The sequence below is a fragment of the Hesperophylax consimilis genome, chromosome 21 (assembly GCF_061612785.1).
Source record: "Hesperophylax consimilis isolate HC1 chromosome 21, BYU_Hcon_1.0, whole genome shotgun sequence".
Classification (NCBI taxonomy): Eukaryota; Metazoa; Arthropoda; class Insecta; order Trichoptera; family Limnephilidae; genus Hesperophylax; species Hesperophylax consimilis.
Genome location: NC_142856.1, coordinates 19,063,641 through 19,088,088, shown reverse-complemented (window position 1 = coordinate 19,088,088; position 24,448 = coordinate 19,063,641). Strand labels below are relative to the sequence as shown.

The 24,448-nt window shown below is 33.5% G+C and overlaps 1 protein-coding gene and 1 long non-coding RNA gene across 4 annotated transcripts in view; both read right to left on the bottom strand.

Annotated features, from left to right (window-relative positions):
• The window catches only part of l(2)k09913 (transmembrane protein 53-like lethal (2) k09913), a 72,505-nt gene that overhangs the window by 34,852 nt on the left and 13,205 nt on the right, over positions 1-24,448 (bottom strand). The gene's annotated exons all lie outside the window — the stretch shown is intronic.
• LOC149413697 (uncharacterized) lies at positions 15,617-17,032 on the bottom strand. 2 transcript variants are annotated; one of them, XR_016304211.1, is made up of 4 exons: positions 16,835-17,032; positions 16,414-16,504; positions 15,952-16,309; positions 15,617-15,831 (listed from the first exon to the last, which is right to left on the bottom strand). It is a non-coding gene; the product is annotated as an uncharacterized LOC149413697 (long non-coding RNA). The 2 variants fall into 2 exon arrangements; XR_016304210.1 differs by having other exon boundaries at positions 15,617-16,309.

Genomic DNA, 24,448 nt, shown 5'->3' with positions numbered 1-24,448 from the left:
CTTGTAATAGAAAGCATGAAAGACGGATCCTCTCCAGGTTTTGACCACATTTCTGTGAAAATTCTTAAAGAAATGAAAATGTATCTACTGAAACCACTAAACCACCTTATCAATCTCAGTTTGACTAAAGGCATATTCCCAACAAATTATAAAAAATCTATAATATCCCCTATCTTTAAAACCGGCGACCCGCAAAATGTTTCAAATTATCGACCGATATCACTAATATCGAATATAGCAAAAATATTTGAAAAGATTGTGAAAAAAAGGGTTGTTGATTTTCTAGAAAACAATAAAATATTACATTCCAATCAATTCGGATTCTTAAAAACAAAAAGCACACAAGATGCAATAGCAAATGTAACATCATTTATATACTCTGCACTTGATGAAGGAAATAAATGCGCAGGAATATTCATAGACCTAAGAAAAGCATTCGATAGTATCTCACACGCAAAGCTTATCAAAAAACTGAAATTAAATAACATCAATGATAAAGCCGTCCAATGGATAGAAAGTTATTTGAACAATCGTGCACAATTTGTTAAAATAAATGACCAAACTAGCGACCAAGAAACATCAAATTTTGGTATCCCACAGGGCACCGTGCTTGGACCAATATTGTTCATTTTGTATGTAAACGACATATTTATTCAACCATTGCATGGCCAAATTATCTCTTACGCTGATGATACAGTCCTTATAATAAAAGAAAAAACTTGGGAAAAAATTAATCTAAAAGCTACAGAAGACATAAATAATCTAAAAATATGGTTTGACAATAACCTCTTGTCGTTAAATAGTGATAAAACATATGTCATTCCTTTCGAAATTAACACTAACATTGTACCTCCAAATCTTCAAATATTCTTACATAATCATTCTCTCGCACAACACGATACTAATCACTGCCAACAAAAATGTTCACTTCTGAAAATAGCGGATAAAATTACATATCTTGGAATAATCATAGATAAAAACCTAAAATGGAAAGATCACATCGACCATACAATAAAAAGAGTTAGGAAGTTAATTCATATATTCTTACGGATACGAAACTTTTTATCAACGAAAAACCTATACTCAATATACTACGCATTAGTACAGTCTATTCTTCAGTATGCCATTATCAGTTGGGGAGCAGCTTACAAAACTAATCTGACCCCCATAGAAATTGTTCAAAAACTAATAATAAAAATTATACTAAAAAAACCTCCAGACTTCCCAACTGACAGCATATTCGAAGAATTCAAAGTTCCAACATTTAAAAACTTATTTATAAAAAATTCAATTATACAAATTATAAAAGAAAAAGATAAATACGCATTTATAACTGAAAATCGTACTAGACTTAAACATGTATTTGTGTGCCCCAAATTAAACACTTCTTTTGCACAACACCATTATACTCACCAAGGAAAATTCTTTTTCAATAACCTACCAATAGAAATCAGAAGCATTAGGAACAAAATTCAATTGTTGAACTCCATCAAAAAGTATTTTAGAGAATGTCACACTAAAAATCTTACTTGTTTTTCTTCTTACTGAATACATATATGTTTACATATTTTAGTTAACGGATCTGATTGCCATGTGTCTATATTACCTACACATAAATATATATTGAAATACATGATTATAGTAAATAGTAATTATAATTATATGAAATGTATTAACTGTATTAACTGCATTGTATTAACTGTACACGTGACTTTATTTGTACATAATATGTGAAATGTTAACTCTTCTTCCATCCACAAGCTAAGGCTTTTAATGGAAGACCAGTAAAATTATAATATAAAAAATGTAACTAACTAAAAAAATAATAAAAAAAAAAAAAACAATATTATAATTTTCTTTTCTTTCCGTATTTTAAATTTTCCTTTCTTAAATGGCAGTTGTGCCGTTAATTCCAAAAAAATTAAAATGTTCTGAAAGGAATATTAATATCCTACAAATTCCTGACATTAAAAGAAGTGCAAATTTCACGACGCCAGAGCTCGATGTTTGCGAGTTGTTGATACATTCAGATTTTCGGTTGTATAGTTAATTTCTTTACCTCTATCCGACACGGAAATGATCTTTAAATAACAGTTAAATTAATCGGTCATTAAAAGCTGAGGAACAGAAAATATAGCAATATTATGGTAATAGAGTAATTGGCTATACAAATGGATTCCATAATATTTCATCAAAATGACAATTAAACACACCTTTAAAAAGTGATATAGTCATCAAAAGTTATGAAACAAAAACTATGTTAAATAGTTACCTAACCTAACCTAACCTAACTAATAGGTTACATAGGTAACTATTTAACATATTTTTTGTTTCATCACTTTTCGTGACTTTATACCACTTTTTGTAGGTATGATTAACTAACATTTTGATGAGATACCCGGTCACCATACAAATAATGACTAGAATAAAATAAAATAAATAAACCGGTAAGTATCGCCCTTGTCACCAGAATCGAAACAATTTTGAAACGAAATTTGTCAGACAGAAATTTCGAAGATATCCTATTCAAATTAGGAAGATTTTTAACAAGGTGATAAAGTTATTGTTCCGTTAAAAGCGCCCTTGAGGTGATTTTGCAGAAAAACGGGGCTTTACAAATCAACCAAATATTATTATTACACCCAAAAAACCGGTCAAGCACTCCGGAAAATGTTCATTTCATTATGCGACTATTGTACGACCTTGATTTTAACGCGTACAGACTTATAAAAAAAACTTACAGCAAATCAATTTCAATTTCAGTCCAACTAAAATCAATCAATCTATTTATTATAAGCCTTTAAAAAAATCATACACCAAACTTCACTTACGTAAACAATGATTTATTTAAGCATATGAAATTTTACTGTTTTTGAACTATTACAAAATAAAATTCTGTTCTTGAAAGCAGACGAAGGTTTTAGTGTGGTTTTTATCGTGTAAACTGTAATTTATACTTTACACGAAACTAAAAACATATTTGGTATGATTTCAGATTTTGACGGCCAAAAGTATTATAGTGATTTGTTTTTGGGGTATTATGGCGTGTTGCGCTACATCCTTCTTTAGCCAACGTTTCGGACAGCATTGCAGTCCTTCATCAGGGCAGATGTGTAATCTAAGGTTGTATTTTTTTTCTAGATTCTTATTTTCCATGAAGTAGTGAATCATTTAAATTTACTGAATTTAAAGTTAATGTTCATTATACAAATAGAACGGCGTCATTTGCGCCACACAATGTTTACCTCAAATGGGTGTTTTAAATGTTACCTGGCTAATATAGACTTAGAGGCCTTGTGTTTTCTCAGTAGGAAAAAAAATTGTTTAACTAAAAACCCTAATAATCTAAGGTTTTCGTGAAATGTTAAGATGCGATACCGTCATGCCAGCTCCAACCCACCTAAGAGCTGACATCGTATAATTTAAGTAGTTTTTTGCGTTTAGTTCTGGTGTAGCCGTCAATTACCTCACAAAGATTTTCAGGAGGAGTTTGCTGCTTCCATGGGGACAGTGACCATATTTCAATAAATAAATTATTATAAGCAATAATTAGTAGCCTGTAATATCAACGCAAATTGAAAACATGTCCAGAGTAAAAATAAATGCCGCCGACGGGAATTGAACACGTGCCTTCTGATGTCCGGTCAGACGTTCTGGACCACTGAGCCACGTCGGCTTATTTCCAACACGCCAAATAATTCAATCAAAAATTACTGCTCATTATATTTTTTCACCTGTAAACAACCAACTTTATTTTTGTAGGAAAGGCTTTGTTAGTGCTAAATTTCCCACTAGATGGCGTCGAGACATATTATATCTACATTTGTTGGTGAATTTTTTTTTACTTGTCATAAATTATTATTTTTTAATGATAAACTAATGTTTATAAGAGAAGGCTTTTATGCATAGCACAAAGGATAATAAATTATTATAAGCAATAATTAGTCGCCTGCAATTTTTACTCGGGAGATATTTTCAATTTGTATTGATATTACATTACGATAATTATTATTTTTTGTAAAAAGGAGTAAAAGACGACCTAAGCAAAGGGTCAAAATTTCAAAATAATATTGTAATGATTATTTGATACGATTTGTATCGTTGTAATTCACTCATAAACAGAAAGCTGCCAAAGAAAATAAAATAAGGAATCAAAATGAACATGAAATAAGCAGGTCATGAAATAATCCGAAGTTTATCAGCCTGATAGCTAATCTAAATTATTAAAATAATTACAACTATAATCATTACCGCTGTGAAATTCCAAATAGTCATCGTAAAAAAATCACGATTTTTACAATTTTATTATCTGGCACGGTCAAGGTCATTAAGAATGATAAATAATGACATTAGATTGTCGTCAAGGATCTCAAATGTTAATTCCAACAATATAATTTCGATTGTGTACACTGAAAAGGTAACATTCCAAAATTTAAAAAAAATACATAATAAGGACTTAAGGACCAGTCTATTTCATTATTTTTTTGTCAATAAAAAATAATGACCTACTAACTTAAATGCCAGTATACGTTTTGTATTATAATGGTTTTAATGGTTAAACTAATTATCAAAGTTTTAATTATTTGAGTCTCCCCAAAACGCACCAAATCCGTGGTTTGTTTATGTGACGTCACTAGTCACAACAGCGTTTCAACAAGTATTTTGTATGGCGGCTGCGAGAGTGGAGACGTTTTTTGTTCTTCAATATTTATAAATATTATAAACCGTTTTTAATATTGAATAACACTCTTCGGTACTGTTTCGTACTCTACCAAGGTGCAAAAATACACCCGTGACAGCACTGATAAACAATTTATTAGTGTGACGCCATCAAACTAACCAATAAGAAAAATGCTCCTTTATCACTTATAGTTTATAGCCCAGCTACACTACTCGCGAAGTTGATCGAAGTTGACCGAATACGATAGTGTGGGCACGAACTTCGCTTCGCTTCGGGCATCTTCGCTTCGCTTCGCAAGACTTCCGATTGTTGTCGGTAAATGCGCCCGAGTCAAAGGACTCGAAGCGTCACGGCATAAATAAACCAATCACTGACTGGTTGGACTGAGTTACTCGCGAAGTACACGAGTGTGTGGGCACGCACTTCGAACTTCGTCGAGGACTTCGTCGAAGCGTCGAAGCGAGTAGTGTAGCGGCCGCTTTATAGTTTATAGCCCAGCTACACTACTCGCGAAGTTGATCGAAGTTGACCGAATACGATAGTGTGGGCACGAACTTCGCTTCGCTTCGGGCATCTTCGCTTCGCTTCGCAAGACTTCCGATTGTTGTCGGTAAATGCGCCCGAGTCAAAGGACTCGAAGCGTCACGGCATAAATAAACCAATCACTGACTGGTTGGACTGAGTTACTCGCGAAGTACACGAGTGTGTGGGCACGCACTTCGAACTTCGTCGAGGACTTCGTCGAAGCGTCGAAGCGAGTAGTGTAGCGACCGCTTTATAGGGGATCGTTTTGATGCTAGTACAATAGTTTAATTTAGGCGATCTGATAAGTGTTTGCTACTAATTTACGTAAATAAAAATTTACTGTTTGTACTTGTAAGTTTGATTAAACCTTGGCGTTTGAACTGATTATTTTCTTTTAAAATTTAATAACAGTTTCTAGAATACCGTCAACACTGTGAAACAACAAAATGAAAACTTTTAAATACACACAAATTCAAAATTCAAAAACGGAATGAAATCTGACTCGTGACGTCAGAATCAGTCGTGCCAACAAAACAGGGCGGACGGTGTTTTATTCATTATTAAATTATGATTTACAAGCGCCCTGTCTCGCCTACATCGGATAGTAGATCTCCATCCCATTTTAATTTCGTAAAAAGTTTTGTATCGGAAATCTAAAACTCGATAAGGCAAATATTTGTATCACAAAACACGCCCACAAGGCACTTCTTGTGTTATTCTTTATTCTATGAAAATGATTTGCCTGAGATCCCGTGATTTTCCACAGATAAGTACAGGGTTTTCCAATAAGAGGTGTTATTTTGATATTCAATCGTAAAATATCAATGGTTGCGTTGCTTGTGTGGCACGTAGCGCCGTCTTGTTGAAAGTAAACGTTGTCCAGATCAATACCATCCAATTCCGGCCATAAAAAAATATTAATCATCTCTCGATAGCGCAATCCATTCACCGTAACTGTTGCTCCAGCCTCATTTTCGAAAAAGTAAGGTCCAATGACTCCGCCGGACCATAAACCGCACCAAACAGTCACACGTTGAGGATAGAGAGGCTTTTCAACAATAACTCTTGGGTTTTCCGAGCCCCAGATGCGACAATTTTGCTAGTTGACGAAGCCACCGAGGTGGAAATGGGCCTCATCACTCAAGATGATTTGCATTTGATTCACTCAAGTGAATTTTTATAATTTCAATGCGATGTTGAAGCGTGTATCGTTCCATTTTTATTAATGGCGTAGTTTCTACTTGTCAAATGTCAAAAAATGACAGCTTCAAAAGTAAAATCTACTGAAATAGAGGGCTATTCAAAATAACACCTCTTATTGGAAAACCCTGTATTTGTAATTATATTGTTTTGCCCATTATTTATAATAAACCAGCTTCCGAAAGCTGGATTCGTCCTTTTTCACTCGCGGTTACATCGAATCTTTAAAAATTTGACCATTGACGACTCTTAATATTATCATCTGCAGATAGTGTTTTGGATGAATTGCGTAAAAATTCATAGCCGAATTGACATCTTTGGGCGTCAGAAATTTCTGACATAAATTTATATGTATTCATAAATAATATTATCTTATTAATTCCAAAATAAACTATCAATCGTTTGAGTTTTCAGAGGGAAATGCAAGTACCTTATTGTAGGTAGATAAGTATCTGTTTCTTTATAATAATCATAATCACCAAAAAGCACATCGTGGGACATTACCTGCTAAAACAATTTAAAAAATTTAACTTCATACTTTTTCATGAATCCATTTTTTTATTTATTTTTTTTTACTTTATTTATTTTCATTTCTTTACACATATTAATAGATAGTATATAATAACATAATATATAATACCAAATAGTATACACAAGAAATGAAAACCCACTAAGGCACTGCCTGAGTGTGGGTAAAATAAAATGATTACTATATTTCAAGTACCTAAAGTATAATATACATTCGTTTTTTTTGTTTTTGTTTATAGTTATTATAAAAAGTAAAGAGAAAACATTATGTACAATAGTTTATAAAGTTTCAGCAAGTGAGTTGTAGAAAGGATCAATACATTTATAGTAAAAGCGTTTCAATATCTGCGTCATTCAGCCATAATTTTACCTCTTTAATATATTCTATCTTTTATTTATCATTTGAGTTTGTAGTGGTAGAAGGTTAAATGTACGAGGACCAATGAAACTGCTAATGAAACTGCTATGTGTCTGCATTAATTTAGTATTGGTTTGGGGGGTGTAAACATATTATTTGTTCTTTTGCTCATTCTGTTTTCATTTATTTTGAAATTATTTTTGTTTTTAAATAAATATTTCATAGTTTGTAATATAAATAATTTACGAATGTTAAATAATTTAGATTCCTTGTATAATAGGTCGGTCGAGAATGTTTTATTGTTGTTATATATGACTTTAATTATGTGTTTTTGAATTATTTGTAGAGGCTTAATAAATGTATCAGGTGCACCACCCCATCCTATTATGCCATAAGTGATTGCAGATTATTAAGCACTTTTCTGCTGACAGTTAATGTTAGGTTGAAAATGTATAATACATCATTATGTTTGATGACATACAAACATAATAATGTTGAAAATGAAAAGACTATTTTGAAATTCGAATCACGTGCCATATGCATTGCGCACCCAGACTGTAAAAATATACGTAAACCTACCAGGTTTTCAATAGCCACTAGTTTGTAATTGTTAGTCCACGGAAATGGCAAATAATAGTGAACGTAAGACATAACGTAGGCGACACATTACACTATACGCATCATGGCTTTGTTTATTTCTGCATATCGCTCGCCATACACTACCAACGGGAATGTACAGCGGGCGATGCGCTGAAATAGGCCAAGCCACAAAAATATAGAGCGCTTTTAGCGTGGTCTGTCACGGGATGTTACGAATGGTAACATTTTCATAATCGTCAATTTCGAATAATTGGCGTCAGTGTGGCCAGCTGGAAGGAATGAGGAATGAAGTGGGGACCGGTATATCAGTTGGTCTTTATGCTCGCTAAGTACGTGAATAATTGCTAAAATTTAAGCGTGCTAAGTTGGCCGCTTAATCCTCGCTAGCAGCAAACGAGTAGTTACAGTAACACATCTGTCAAAATTTGACATTTAGGTAAATAATTATTACATACTTTTGTAAGTATGGACTTCGATGATTCATCGAGCGATGAGGAATTGAGATGATATGTAATAATATATCTATCATGCTAAGCATAAAGTGTACAAGTCAATAACAACAACTTTTCAGGGAAGCGTTTTCAAATTTATAAACTGTGCTTTTGATACCACCTTCATACCCAGCAATCTAGTCTAGAAAGTACAAGGGGGATCAAAATTCATAGTTCCTAAGAGATTAATTTTGTAGATAAAAATAATAATTAAAATACAATTATTACGCGTTCTTGAGGAGCATAAACGATCCATGGATTGTCAAGGTGGTTTCTGTTTCTGTTTACTTCCGAAATGTCAAAGTCGTGGTGACATAAAAGGCATTTTGCAAAAATGAGAACATCTTCGGATAGGGTATTGACTTTTGCGTCGTGGTATCCAGATCTGTTTAGCCAGATACTTCCCTTCTTTCCACTCCTACAGATAGGATGCTAAAGTCAACTGACTCCGGACATTTTGGACTCTTGTGCGGTGTTCACATAGAAAAATAAAAATGCCTCTCGGTAAATTTTCACATTCTTTCTTTGCCTTGGTCAGGTAGAGATTTTTTGCTATTTTGTGAAGTTTTTTGTCGTGTAAATTTGTTTAAAATAGGTGGACCGGAAACAATCACGTAATTGGCTTCAGCAATACAACTGTACCAGGGTTCGTCAAACTCCCCGATACGAGATTATGCAAATATGTCATTGTCTGATTTTTTTTAATTTTTATATTAACGCAGGAGGCCCTGAGAAAAATTCTTTTCCTCAGGGCCTATGTCACCTTTTGAGATACTGTGTAAAGGGTCTTTTTAGGGAAAGGAAGGAGAGGGGGTTCTGAGACGGAATACGGTATGAGGGGTGGGTGGGAATCTAGGGATCAGGTCAAAAGAGTCCAGTTAGAGAGGTCAAAGGTTCTCCCCAAACCAGCCTCTCCCGATCTGGCACGCCACGCAGTTGGTAGGTTGGCACATTCTGAACACACCTCACCCGATGAACCCGGCCACCCCTGCTAAATCAACAAACGTAACGAACCACTTGGGGAAACCCATTGTAGAGTTATTCAATGAATGGTTCCCGGGACGGCGGTATCCAAACCCGCCTCAAAATAATTGTCAGACGGATCAACAGTTTTATCAACAATATCGGTAATCAATCAACTTACTAGCACTTGCTAGTACGATCACAATTGAATGTGAGGTTTTATAAAAACACATACAGCTTTGATGCTTTTATGTAATAATTTTTTTAAATATTTTACTACTGACACACAGCACGGGCAGTAATTATAATAATATGTATTTGTAAATGTGAATTAGTATGAACAAATATAAATCTATAGTTTTATGATTTAATCTATTTTAATCTATTTTTTTATTTTTTTTTTATTATAAATCTATTATTTTATGCTATCAAATCTTTTCAATCAATATTAATTTAATCTAATTCTACCTTATTTGCACTATAGAAACTTATGTACTTGTATCTCTTGTTTACTTACTTACTTACTCTCTAATGTCATATCACAATCAAATGCCACATATATTTGTAATTCTTTTTGAAAATATTTCTACGATTTTAACTGTGAAATGTTATCATTGTTTATGGTATATTTATACCGTTGATATTAAATAAATAAATTATAGCAGTATTGTGTAAATATCCACTCGGTTATAAAAATATGTATAGCTTTAAGTCACTAGATATAATTCTTAATTGTAAGTCACTAGCTAACAATCTTAGTTACAAGCCACTAGTAATAAATCGAAGTTATATGTCTAAGTGAGATGGAATAAGATATTAAGCGCCATTAAGGATCATTAAGTGATCTTCTCACGAAAATGGCGCTATAGAAACGATCCAAATATTTTTATTACTGTCTAGGCATTTTAATGTGACTACCGCACAAAAGTCCCAACTACCCGAAGTCAGTGGGACTATGGGTATGCTGCAAGACTGAAGGGAATGTGGAGGATGAAGAGATCGTGCAGAGAAAATATGTGGCTATTCAGATCTGGTCACCACAATGGTATAAATGATTACTTACCCATTTAGGAAAACTATACTTTATACATTTTTGCAACCCGCTTCAGGTGGTTCGGTTAAAAACGAACATTCAGACCCTGCGCAGATGTGTCCCGTGATGGATTGAGCTGCAAACCGTTGCCTTACTTTAGCGAACTTTACTTTTCTGGTCCTATGGGCGTTCTGGTCTTGAACAGTCCTCCGATGCCAAAAGTATGATAAAGTGTTTTGCTGCTCGCCGAAATGATACCCGATTTTATGTTAGAGCAAGTCTAAATTTGGATGTCTATGATTAGGAGTCTACGAACTGCAGATTTTGTGGATAAAAAAATCAATTTGTTTAGAAAATAGTTAGTTAATTCCGACTTTAACCGCCTACTAAGATAAGTGTGTCTGTAACTATAGGTCACACACTCCAAGCAGGATCACGATAAACTCGGTAGACAGTGGGATTCTTATCTTATTAATAACTAAAGTATTAAAATCATTATCAATGTCTGAATATAAAATATGCGAACGCAATGACACAGGTGTTTATTTGTCTTGTGATCTAATTACTTTGTTGTAATCGGTGATAATTTAATAGATATTTTAGTTGGTATGGTCATGGATATAAATAAAACCACTCATAAATATATAACATATCTGTCAAGTCATTTACGTAATGAGGTGTTTAAATTCGAATTATCCATTTGATTGAAAGATTAGACAAAAACTCAACTAATATGTCTGTATATAATTTTTACTTCTTTATAAATCATGCAACACGTATACAACGCGTGTTCCTACCGTAATGTTGATGTTAACGATTAATTCAATCGCACAACCAAAAACTGTAATACCAATATTCAAATTTAAACTGGAACACGTCCGACCTTATGCTTAAATGAAAGAATAACAATATCCATACCGATTTTGTGCTTAAGACGAAATAAGATCCTAAAAAAATATCAGTTATGGGCGTGAACGCGCTTAAGTGGGCGAAGCCAAAAAAGTTTCACTTGCGCTCCGCGGCATCGAAACAAATATTATAATGTTTCGGGGTGTGGAGGAATGAAGTAAGTTGGGACGGGGAACACGACACGTTGAGTTGACCAAGCGCGGTCAACTCGGTTCGAAGTAAGAGCAGCGATGAAATCCACTAGATGGTACCCATGAGTAAGGTTTGAACATGAAATGCTTAATAATGGGCGTCTTTCAAACTATGTGAATAGTAATATTAAGTTGAATGTGCATGTTTTAGGTAAATTTCGATAGAAACGTTACCTATTGCAGAAGGAGCTCATGATTTTATGATTCTTATCGACTAATTCATCAAACTTGTTTGATACCATCAACCATACTGCTAGACGGTAGGCAGTAACTTATGACTCGTAACCGACGTGTTCTTCATTGACAGATGTCAAAGCAATACGGTATTCAATCACGAATCATTTTCATAATATCTGATCATAATTATATCTGAATATAATGACAAGATAAATAAAATATCAGTAATTTTCAATATTTATTATTATCGTTTACAAAAAGTTACATAAAACAAATAATTATGTAATGTAAAAAGCATAAGATGCAACTTTTTGTATAAAGGCCATAATTTATTATAATATAAGTTAGAAATAGTAAAAATAATTTTATATAAAAAACGAAAATAATTATTCAATAAACTAGCATTTCGTCGAAATCTAAATGACGCTTTCCAAATTGACGTTCTTTACATACAATATCTAAGATATGTAGAGGATCACGAACATTCATAGACCTTGTGACTCCAGGATCGATAAGCTCGACAAGAATGCAATCCATTTAAAAATTAGTTAATTTATTAAGCATTTTTTCTTCCCAGAACTTGTCATCTCGAAGTATACGCTCAACTATCTCTAAGTTAGATAATTACAATCATAAAAAGAGTCGTGCTGCGAAATTCTATTTAATACATTTAAAGAAAAAATATGTCTAATTTCGCATGTTTTTAATTATTAATGATTTTTTAATTATTTCTTGCTAAAGCAATCCCGATGAGTTACAAAACTCACTGAAAGACGGGAGGAACTTACAATACATAGGTGGGAGTTAATAATTACAATTTTACATTGATATTTTGATGTCAAAATTACAAGTTGCACATACGAAACAGTACGAAAATAGAAAAATATAATATATTTACTAATAAAACTTTTACACAAAAAATAGTTTTTACATTACAGTTATTTTACATGTCAGATTGTCGCCATAGATATCATGTCTCAGCGATCACTGTACGAGTCGGTCGAGCGTGCGAGCCCACATACAATTTAATACTTAATGACATTTTTCCTATTTACAGAATAAGGAAATCTATTTTTAAATCAATATTTAGCTTCTAAATACCTAATGTATTTTATTATAATATGTATGTTTTATTGTAGCAGTTAGTTTTAATGGTTAAAATAATTTTTCTAGTCTCGGCAAAACGCACCAAATCGTCACAAGTAACAAGGAGCTTACCTTTATTTTCGACAGGGTAAATTTAGTAACTAAATAACTGTTATTACTCAGAACCGATACGCTTTTTTATTAATTAAATAAATCGATTTTAATTGACTAATGCGTTGTCAAATATCGGCATCTCGTCACAATTTTTATTAAATGATGGCAGTATGTAAAAATTCAACTTTTACGCAATATATTGAATTTTTCCTTTTTTTTAACCACTCTGCTATTTTTGTGTACTTTACAGACAGCTCAAACTGCGATCGATTCATCAACGTCGTTCTATCTCCTTTTGTATTACGGTAAGATATATGTGATTTAAGCAGTATTCGAAAGAGGAAACATTTATTTAAAAAAAATGTTCATCTTTGCAGATTTAGCAGATTTCTGCCTAAAAACTGCTAGTAATTACTAAAATCGACGATTGAATCAATTGTACCGAGATCGTTATAATATGGACTAATAGGCAATGCTTGTAAATCTTCTACATTATGTACAGTACCAGTAGACAATGCTGCTTCTGCTTCGTTTGGAAAGATCAAATGTTCTGCGTTGACAAATAGCTTTTCAGAGTCATTTGGTTGGCATTGTGTTTGTTTCGTAGTGGAAGTCAATTTACATGTCTTCGTATTTATCCTACTTTTTTTAATTTGGCGCAATTGCATAGCTTCAACTATAAACTGAGGTTCTTTGATTGGCATATTTCGCATTAAACGGGAATCAAGGAGTTCCGGTAGTAGACAATCCATGTAAAATCTTATCAACTTTGTTTCCATACATTGTTTCCAAAATGCATCGTCCTTTCTGATATATTCTACTTTCATTGTATTTTCTTTTCCAGTCCAAAGGCCGAACAAACACTTTTCTTTGCCTGTGACACGGAGTTGTCCTTGTATTTGGTAATACCACGAGTGTTGTTTATTGATGACCAGCTGGCCTTTAATTAATTTCCAAAAAGTTAGTTTTCTTTTACGTACAGCTTCGTCTAATCCCATTTTAAATGCTGTTATTGGACATTTTACTTCTACAACCATATCCTCGGTAACGCCGTCCGGCGAAGCGCCTAAAAACGGGTACTCCAAATCAATGTACAGTCCACAAGGACTAATTGTCACATTTTCTTGAACGGACAGTTGTTGAAGAGCCACCTTTTCACTGTCGATTCCATGCCGAATGGCTGCTACATTTAACAGACTTTTTGGATTTAACAAGTTTTTCACTAGCGGTCCGCAGTTAATATCTTCCCTTCTTTTGACTACAGTTCCGAATAAGGAAGCCGTTAACATATTCCGCCTTAGTTGCAACCATTCACCAGAATCTCTCTGCAAAATGGTTTCTTTTTGGATTTTGTCCCGGTTTATAATATTTTCTCTTAAATTCAAAAGAAATTCTTCTTTGCTCTTCTGGAAACATTCTGGTAGTATATCTGGTTGCTTGACATTGACACCATGAATTTCTTCATTTTTAGACATTTGTTGAAGAACACGAATCTTTTTCCTCATATACCGTTGTGTATTCAATACTCTTTTTTGACGTTTGGCTTCAAGAATTTTCACACGTGTGCTAGGATTATGATAAAAAGATTTTTGTAAATTGCACAGTGGGGCTCTTGTATTAAAAGAAACCACAGCACCATGGCATCGTGCCTCATAGGACTGCCTCATTGCAAAATTTATCCTCTTTCCACCTATGAACTTGGCGATTATGCCATTAAATCGTTCAACGACATTGCTATCCACATCGTGTATGAGACTGCGTGCATGTGCACCGACAGCAGATGTTATCAAAACGATTCTTAGCCACAGCGGGCTTCCTTTAAGCATCTTCAATAAACTGGAGTCACCCGTCTTTTCCGCAGAACAAAAATAATTTCTACACTTGTCATGGTTTCCGAAAACGTGATAGGGTGAATTTATAATGTCTTTATGCAAATTTTCGATTTTTTTCGACAAGGGAATGTTAGAAATTTTATTGTATTTGATTGAACAGGTAACAGCCTTACGGAGAGACATAATATTACTAATGCTCAATAATTTTCTCAAATTCTTGGGATATTTTGTGTCAGTGACAAGAGAGCGTAGTTTTGTACAAAAGTTACGTAACACGTGATTTCTGCATTCGATCTTTTCCACTGTATTGTCCAAGTAAGGTCGGGCCTGCAATATTTTGGAATACGTGCTGGAGTCTCCATCTGATACTAGCCGAGCATAAATTAAGTTGTATTCTTTAATCGATTCCCTAAAACCCTCGAGAAGAATATCTGACTCCATGCCGCTTGAAGAGCCGGTGTAATTTTTAAAACATACATGTCCTTTAGGTTCAGTGGCTTTTTTTTCTGCTCGAGCGCAAATACAACAATATTTGTTACGAACTGACATAAACAATACCTTTCCAAACTTCTTTCCAATAATTGCCGCTGCTCCTGACAAAGAGGAATAGTTTGTTCGGTATGATCTCTTACCCCAGGATCCATCTGCAATCACGTCAATCATGGCGGTTCCATTTTTGTTGACTCTTCCTTCTTTTAATGCTGCATCCCTTTCTTCAGCAGCTGCCAACGCCATACAATCGATAGAAGTTTCCTGCCATTTTTCAGATACTTCTGAATGTATTTTCGTATACAGTTTTGGAGACATTGTTGGTATGTCTACTGCTGCTAAAAACTCCTCCAACTGGTACTGTTCCCCACCAATTGCCATAATCCCAGACACCGCACATCTATTAAGATCCAAAGATGCACAATCATCATCGGTCGAAAGAAAGCTTTGATAATTGCAAAAATTGCATTTTATTGTAAATTTAGAAATAAGACCAGTTCTTTTTTCGCTTACTATTTCCAAATTTCTTAGACTACATCCAAAATTTTCGCAATGTTGACTAAATATTTTGAGTTTTTTTAGAAACATATCAACGTTAACCAATCTACGGCCTTCAATCAACATCTCAGTCTTGAACGGTTGACAAACTTCCACCTAAAAGAAAAAAAAGTATATTTTCACATTACTTCTTCAGCGTAAAATGATTCATCATTCAAACATATAAAATAGAATTTTCTATTCAACTATGTTTCTCTTTATATTGCTTTTACATACCTCGTATGAAATTGGGAAGGAATCAACTTCAATATCATGAGTGCTAAGCCCGAAAGTTGAGGAATCCCAGGCGTTTGTATCTGGTGTAGTCTCTTGTACATCCTGTAAGAAGACTATTTGTTGGAAGCTTTGCATGTAAATATGTACGGTCATTATATTATATTTGGCAAAACAAACAAATGGCTGCCTTCAAGGTAAATCTGCGGTGGCTGGTTTCTACAAACTGAGCTAGTCTTGTTTTAAAATAAAGTGTTCTTACTTTAAGGTTTGGGCTGGAAACGGCATGCACGTTAGTGTCATAAGAACTAGAGCCAGCAAATAGTGAAAACTTTTCAGGTTCATTCATCTCTGGTCCGTGCTGAAAAATAATGTCAGTTTTTGTTAATTTTTTTAGAGCGCTTATTTAATCATATAAAATTAATATTATTTACTTTATATTTACAGAAATTGTGAAAAAATTACCATGTTGAGTGTCGGTATAGCGTTTAACACAATACTCGTATTTTCTTTATTATTTGCAATATTATCTGGATGAAGTCTTGCGGAATTTTTCCTAAAATGAGAAATACTTGTTAATTATTTAAACTGTCTCTATTCCCTAATTATTTAGAGATGTATTAAGACATGCCCGACAAACTTTCACCAACGATTCCTGAGCTTATTTGGTGTAAAAACTGCATTTCGGTAAAAATAAAAATATGTCACCGGAAATCAAAATTAATTTACTTCTTATACTCCAAATTCAATATGCTCAGAAGTTTATCGACTGCGTATATATGTATATATCTACATATATAAAATTATTTAAGCTGACATTGTACAATTATGTTCTGTAAAAAATGTATCCCAAAGATCTACTTTTATGTGTGTATTTAAGTAGTACCTTCTCCATTCCGCTAAACATTTTCCTTGGTGCCGTAATTTTGTTCGGGATAAAACTCCTTTTGTCTTCTGTTTTCCCATATTTAACTGAAACGTAAGTATATATTAGCCAAGAGATTTATTATAAATTGGTTCAATTTTACCTTAAATTTGAAAATCATTTCAACGTAAGTAAGTGCAGTAACTTGGGGAGATAATTGCACAATTCTATCTACAACAAATGATCTAACAATCTAAACTTAAAAGATTAATGACTCTTTTTAATATTCGAATGACTTTAGGTACTTTATAGGTGACATATGTCTAATTTTCTGTATGGAGAAAAACTTTCGATGTAGAGTTTTTGTTTTATGGAAAAAAAACTTTCGAATTTCAAAAATTTGTTGTTGGGTAATTTAACTGGTTTTGGTGGATTAGAGCTTGGATACGTATTAGAGTTAAAACACATAAATTAAATACCTATTTATTTTATGAAATTTTATTTTCTACAAAATTAGTATCAATAATTTTTTTCACAAAATTGTACTGGAAACGAGATATTTACAAAAAACCAAAGCTAGTCGCGCAAAAAACTTGTTTTTTTCAAAAATATACGCACCTTTATGACTTTCTACCTCGGTACCTATTAGAGATTGAAGAAAATTGTTTTCTCAAAAGTTGTAAGTAATTTTATTTTCTACTTTAATTGTCTAGCTAATTTGGCCGAAATTTGCATTGGGAATGAGATATTTTGGAAAAACTAGATTTTGGAGCGATTTCGGCCGGTTTTTTTCAAAATGGCGGCGCGAGCACAGGTGTGCCAAGGTCGGAAATTCATATTTTACATCAGGGGACCAGTTTATAAAATATATAAAAAAAATTGGGACTACCGGAATAATTACGATCGCGAATCGTTAATTGCCCTGGAGTATTAGTAATGAAACGAACTCTTCACAAACACTTAATTGAAATATAAGAGAATACCACTCCTTAGTAAAAAACTCCTTTTATTTTACCATAATTTATTAGATATACCATTGTTACAACTAACATGACTGTATAATTAGAAATTTATGTAAAAGCCCAGTAGGGCGTAAATAAAGGAAAACGATTCTAGTGAAGGGGCCACTCTATAACATTCTGTGCCGCTGATTGCCAGCCAGCTCGCCAAGTGTCGTAAAAAACGGATTAATAGTAAAAAAGTCTACTTGGGCTAGAAATGATACATAATAACATAACGACAATACTTTAGTGTCATCTTTTTTCTCAAGTGCCTACACATTTACGCATTTAATTTTTGTTAAAATATTATATTAGGTATTTATAGCATGTCTGAGTTCTTCACAATCAGTTCCAATTTTTCCGTGCCCAAAAATTGGTGTGACTGAAAGCCAAATAATATAATTTATATGTAAAAAGAAACTACACTGTTTATAATTATTATATTTGAAATACTTTTTACGAAAAAAAATATTTAAGGTAATATTTAACTATTAAAATAAAGAAACTTAAGAATTAAAAAACTTCTACTAAATAAACTGTTTTCATATTTTTTTAACAATGTCCAAATTTATCTGAAACATAACCACTGTACACATTTTAAGAATAAACAATTGAAAAAAATATAATGTATTCTTTTATATTGGTGAAACATATACTCACTTGAGGAAGAAGTTAAATTATAAAAAACAGAAAATTTCACTAATAGATTTCAAAGTAATCGTTTGATTTAATAAAAAAATACGTAAAAGAAATGACCGAAGCGACGGGCCGGGCGACACACAACCTTACAGGCCGGAACTTTGACGGCGTCTGAATCAATACGTAGTAACTCCTTGTCAACGCGCACACAAATATACTACGCATAATCCAGAGTTTTGAAGTTCTGGCGGTTGATTTTTGTGTATCTGGCCAGAAATTGAATTTTCGCGCGTGTTTTTATTTTAATTAATTCGTATGAATACATTAATAAAATCTCTAATCTTTTTTGAGGGATTCGTCGGGAAGTTACTAATTCATCGTCTAGAAAAATAAAATCTGGTACTTGCCGCTTATCTTACAACATTTTACATTTAATATAATGTACTTATCGTTTTACATAATATATTTAATGGTAAGGTCCTGTTTTTATTCATCTTAAATATAAATAACTTGCATCCCTTTGAATCCCTCGAGAAACATTTAAGATTTTAGTAATAAGCTCATCAGAAATAATTAAAATGTGAGCGTCGGGGCAAATCCCCGTTATCAGGGTATTGTGTCGCCTTAAGATCCATCTACACGCAGCGACTTGCATGCGCAATCAGTTTGTCCAAAATTTTGCGCAAAAATACGGTATAGTAATAATAATAATAACAACAATAATTGGATGACTTGTATAGCGCTGTTTTTGTGCAAAAACACCTCAAGGGCGTTGTAATACTGTGCGGCGTCCATACGAAAGCGACTTGCATGCTTAGTTTGTGTAAAAGTCGTAATCATTTGAAGCGTATGCAAGCCGTTTGCGCATTATACAGTTTTGCTTCAACATATTTGCTTAATTTTGCAAATTGGAGCAAATTTAGTTTGCGCAAATTAACATTCGTGCAAGCCGTTTGCGCGGTATACCGTTATGCTGTCTTAACGTATACGCTTAATTGTGCAAATTAGAGTTTGTGCAAGTAAGATTGAGTGTAGACGGACCTTTACTCAAATTGATTACTTACCAAGTGTTTGATTTCAACATTCCAAAAGCCTTTTTCAAGGTTTGTACATTCTCGATTAAACGCATCATAAAACGAGGTCTCTGAAGAAGGTGAAATGTTAGGAAATGTAACCATTATCATCATGAATGGACTAGGAATATATTATTATTTGACCGGTCGGTGGCTGACTTGACATCGCCTTTGGATCCCACCCAGGCATAGTGTGTTCAATTCCTCGGCTGGCTAAGTCCCTCATCACAACACAAGCAACATTTTCAGCTTACTGTGATGGTAATAGGAGATTTTTAAATATCGTCAGATTATTCGTAACCCGGAAATGTTTGTCTTTCTTTTATTAAAAAAGCTAAGTAGTTTTAATTATTTACTAATTCATCAATATAGAAATACTCAACATCACATACGATAAAATTAAAAATAACACTACATTAATTACGGTTTTTAATTGTATCATAAAATGAGTACCTACTGAACACGATCACGTTACAAAATATACTTATGGCGATGCGTGGTGCATTTGGAATCGGCCAGCTAACAATAACACTCCTTATGTAGATGGCGATAAGGTTTAAATTACCGCTTAACATCAGCCGTCTACTTTTGATTTATACAAGAAAAACATGTCGCCAAAAAGTGTGATTTATTTAATTTTGATAAGTTCAAGCACAAATTTTTAAATGTTTTACGATAATTTGGTAATAAATTTAATTTGACACTAGATTAAACCACAAAACCGATAAGGGATTTTTATGAGCAGACTTATAAAAAAATGCTCTACTATTTCAGCACGGGAGATCCCAGTAAGGATATCATTATCTCTATATGTTACTAATGAAAAGAAGACAATAAATCATTATTATTATTATTATTATTATAAAGGCCAAGCTGAGTTCTACTCGCAGTATTCAATTAAAGCATCAAAAATATTTCTAAGCTAACAAATTTTCAAACAAAAATACGTGAATATTTATTTTTCGGAATAACTTTATTGAGTAAAACCTCAAATTGTAATATTTTATTTATAAATGGTTTGCAAAGCTCTCGAACTCTCTCATGTAGTGATATCGTCTAAATTTATTTTGTATTTTCTCGACAATTAGTAAATATTGAAGACAATATTAGTGATTTCTAAACGAAAATCTGAAACAGAAAAATCAGAAAAGGAAACGGTCACATCTGGGACTCGAACCCAGGACCCTTTTCTTTCCGGGACAGTTCTAAACAAAATATTCCACTAGTTGATGAAAAAACTTCAATAGGGTATGCTTATTGCTTATATATTGAAATTGATGTACTAAATATATCAACAACATCTGAGTATTTGTTTCCTAGCTGTTGAATCCGTCGAATAGGAGTGTGATATTGGGACGTTGATATAGAATTGCTGCAATAATATGGTAGGTACTGTCTTGTAACTAACCTGCTTGGAGTATGAAAAGAGATTACATATAATAAATCAGGGGTATCAAACATTGAATTAATGATTTTATACAAACAGGTTAAATCGGAAATAATTCTGCGATCAGATAATTTTATTAAATTTAATGAACAAAGTACGTTATCGTAATTTAGGTTTTCTCTAGGAATGCCCATTTTAAATTATGTAGCCTATTTGAGGAAAATTCCAGAGTGGTAGATACGTTCAGTATCGCCCTGGTGAATTACCACCATTAGGAATCGAAACGTTCCTTGAAACGGCTTTAGCCTTGTTCTGTGACAAGATCTGAACAGCCATGACCTCTCCAGTACCTTCAGCTTCACAACATACCTCAACAATTCTGGATGCCATAGTCTACTGGCTCCAGACGGTTGGGAGCAGCTGGGGTTCTTGTACGGTACTCATTTTCATCATCTAAGCTTCCCTTTATTAATGTCAGAATTTGTACGTAGATCTTACGTAGTTGCACCACACAAACGTTTCAGGGGTCCTGGTGCTACTCTGCCGTTCTTATTCTATAAATTCCATGTATGACTACCGTCAGGGTTGGTACTAGAAATGTACTGTGAACTGCTAGCTTTCTTTTCTTTGAGACTGCAGCGTTCACCATTCAAACAACGTCTTTATCAGCCATTCAACTGGGTTAAGTAGGTTAGGTTAGGTTTTTTTTTTCACTGTTTCTAATGACTTTATATCACTTTTTAAAGGTGTGTTGAATTGTCACTGTGTTGAGTTATCATGGAACCCAAGAAAATATAGCGTGGTCTATCATAGGATTTAATGTCATGCTAAAATGTATTTTGTTGTAGGTAATTTGGATATCTAAGGTAAGTACCTACATACTTATTTATTTATGTACAAGAATGAGAGTTATACTGTTTTGCGATCTCAGCTCTGATAAGTGACCTTTCTCAATAATTCCTTATCAAAGTTGGCAAGCGACCTTATCACATAATATGTTATGTATATTATTATCTCATGACAAATAATAATGTCACGCGTTCAATAAACTTACTATTAACGCTATTTACCTACCTTTTTCTGTTCAGAAATATCTGTTGGCGCGTCTAGAGTGTAAAACCGACTTAGCGTAGCGTAGCAAACGTGGCAACACGGAACAACGCTTCATTCGGCCAGCCTCGTGACTCGTCGGCTCTTTCCGCTCGGCCTCCAAAACTCTGTGCGGTGAATTTTCTTTTATTCTCACTAAAATTACAATGGATCTAAATAGATCTAAACTAGCTGAGGCGTTGCTCGTATTTTCTCTAATTGCAATAAATATAAACCTTCCGGAAGAAATTCTCTAAATGATAGTGAAAACCCTATCAAACTCCATTGCATAGTTTAGAAGAACTAAGCGCACAAACAGATAGACGTGGATAGTGACTTTGTTTTATACTATTTAGAGATGAAGATGATGAATTTTTAATTTGTAATTGATGTGTTTCTTTGTATATATTTTAATAATAATAAATTCTTTATTTTATTATCAATGGAATATAAAGACTTGTTTACTTTCATTTTCACTTCTTTCAATAAAAATCTATTTCCATGTTTCACATCTGCCAGGCGTTCCGTGACAGACATTTTTTTGCATATTGATTATACCTACCTATTAATGTTAACTATCGAACCATCAAGCCGTTTTCCCGAAAGGTTACGTAGAGAGGATAGACCGCTACATAACTGTTGTTTGTTTTTGGGGTGTTATGCCGTGTTGCGCTAACTCCTTCTTTAGCCGACGTTTCGGACAGCGTTGCAGTGTCCATCATCAGGGCAGATCCGGTAGATCCGAAGATGTGTGATCTACCGGATCTGCCCTGATGATGGACACTGCAACGCTGTCCGAAACGTCGGCTAAAGAAGGAGTTAGCGCAACACGGCATAACACCCCAAAAACAAACAACAAAAATGCTTTTGGCCGTGAGAATCTAAAAACTTACCCGCTACATAACTATCTCTTGGCAAACGATCCTTGATTCATTTACATTCATGCATCGTATAGGTACTACTCTTCTGCCGTTCTGACTCTCATCATGATATTCATGATCTAACCCTTGATTAACCCATGTCCGCGAATTCTTCGATCATTATATTATTTTCTTCTTTTTAAACACTCTAAGCGTCCCTTTATTAATAATGTTCGGTACGCTCACACCAGCCTTGCATTCTTTCCGTATCTCCTCATTTGTAAAACGGTCTCACTTGGTTTTACCACGCATACGGCTCTCATTTCTGCAGCATTCAGTTCTGCCAGTTCTATGCCTCACTGTCATACATCAGGGTTGGTAACAGCACTCCATTGTGGATTGAGTATTATCCTCGCTTGAGTCAGTATAACGTAATGCAACGTTGCAAGAGTAGTAACAAAATGGAGATTGGTTTCATCTTAAGTGTTGGGCAACCCAAATTGCCTCTCGTTCGTTCACAGTGTTTTTATTGTCTGTAGGTCAACACACCTGTCTGACTAACTCATTTTGACTACGAATAAAAACTCCCATACCAGAATTTATACAAACCTTAAATTTGGATTAAAGACCAATGTACCCAATCAAACTAGATAATCCAATATTAGGTATATCAAATGTCTAATACGGATATATGCTACATTATTTATTTGTGTTTTGTATTATAAAACATAGGCCATTCACGATTTTAGAGTTAACCGGCAGTTATTTGTGAGTTAGTGATAATTATTTAAAAAAATACTATTTCCTATGAAAATATGATGAAATATAAATGCTTTGATGGAAGTAGATATAAATTACAAACGACTGATTTTCTTTGGAACACGTTGTCGTATATAAATTAAAATTTATACCCATTTTTAATTTAATTTCCATTATATTCAAACAGTAGGTGCGGCAATTTTTTTTTTTAATAATTACGGTTAACTCACGAAAAATGCCAAAGCTGTCTCTAAAATTATGCTAAATTGAATTTTTTAATATCATATTCAAAACACAAATAAACAAGTGAAATGCCTAAAAAAAATCATTGAAGAATATAATAATAATAATAATAAATCTAAACGAAAAGTGAAACAGAACAAGACAGAGAAAAATAAAAAGATAACGGTTTCTATTGAAAATCGAACCTAGGATATCTGTTTTAATTTATTTGTCAAAAGTTGTACCAATAAATATAAAAGATAATATTTTTATTAATTTTTGGTATTTTGGCCGCATATCCAAATTTTCGTGTTTTATGAAAAAAGTACGTAGCCGTTCCTCTTAAATCTTCAATTTCATTATTCCATCTGCAAAAATCTTTTCCACTAATCGATTGTCCAAATTTTCTGATAATTAACTTTTTTCGTGAATATAGAATTCACCGTTCAAGAGTGTTTGCTGCTTTAATAATAATAATAATATTAGGCCAATTTTATAATATAGCGCAGTTTTCGTGAAAAATCACCTCAAGGGCGCTGTACAAATGTATTTATTGAATAACTAGCCAACGTGTACCCGGCGTCGCTCGGGGTTGTGAATGATTT